Source organism: Kryptolebias marmoratus, linkage group LG4, assembly GCF_001649575.2.
Source record: "Kryptolebias marmoratus isolate JLee-2015 linkage group LG4, ASM164957v2, whole genome shotgun sequence".
Taxonomy (NCBI): Eukaryota; Metazoa; Chordata; class Actinopteri; order Cyprinodontiformes; family Rivulidae; genus Kryptolebias; species Kryptolebias marmoratus.
The window spans coordinates 245666-246035 of NC_051433.1; the positions used below are offsets into that span (position 1 = coordinate 245666).

General features: G+C 43.2%; 1 long non-coding RNA gene across 1 annotated transcript in view; it reads left to right on the top strand.

Annotated features, from left to right (window-relative positions):
- The first annotated feature begins 6 nt into the window (after nt 1–6).
- Nucleotides 7–370, top strand: part of LOC108251707 — a 2793-nt gene continuing 2429 nt past the window's right edge. Inside the window, exon 1 of the long non-coding RNA XR_001809374.1 lies at nt 7–363. This is a non-coding gene — a long non-coding RNA (uncharacterized LOC108251707). The remainder of the gene's footprint in view (nt 364–370) is intronic.

Below are 370 nucleotides of genomic sequence, written 5' to 3' on the forward strand. Positions count from 1 at the left end.
ACCGGTTGTCATTAGTTATCCACCGGTTGTCATTAGTTATCGACCGGTTGTCGACTGGTTGTCATTAGTTGTCGACTAGTTGTCAATGACTTAGCCATCAAGATTCAGTTGCCGTGAGAAAAAGATTTTGTTGTGAAATAAAAATATATTATGTAGACAAACGCAGAAACACAAAGTGTGTGAGTGTTTGATGGACAGCAGCAGGTGTCAGCACAGGTACACCTTACACACACAGGTAAGAACGAAGAACAAACAGGAAGGAACACTACAGCAAACATGTTTTCTTTGTGTCAGAGAGAAAAACCCATCCACAAGCCTCAGGTGTATAGATACCTGTGTGTGAGGCAGGTGTGTGTGAGGCAGGTGGGTG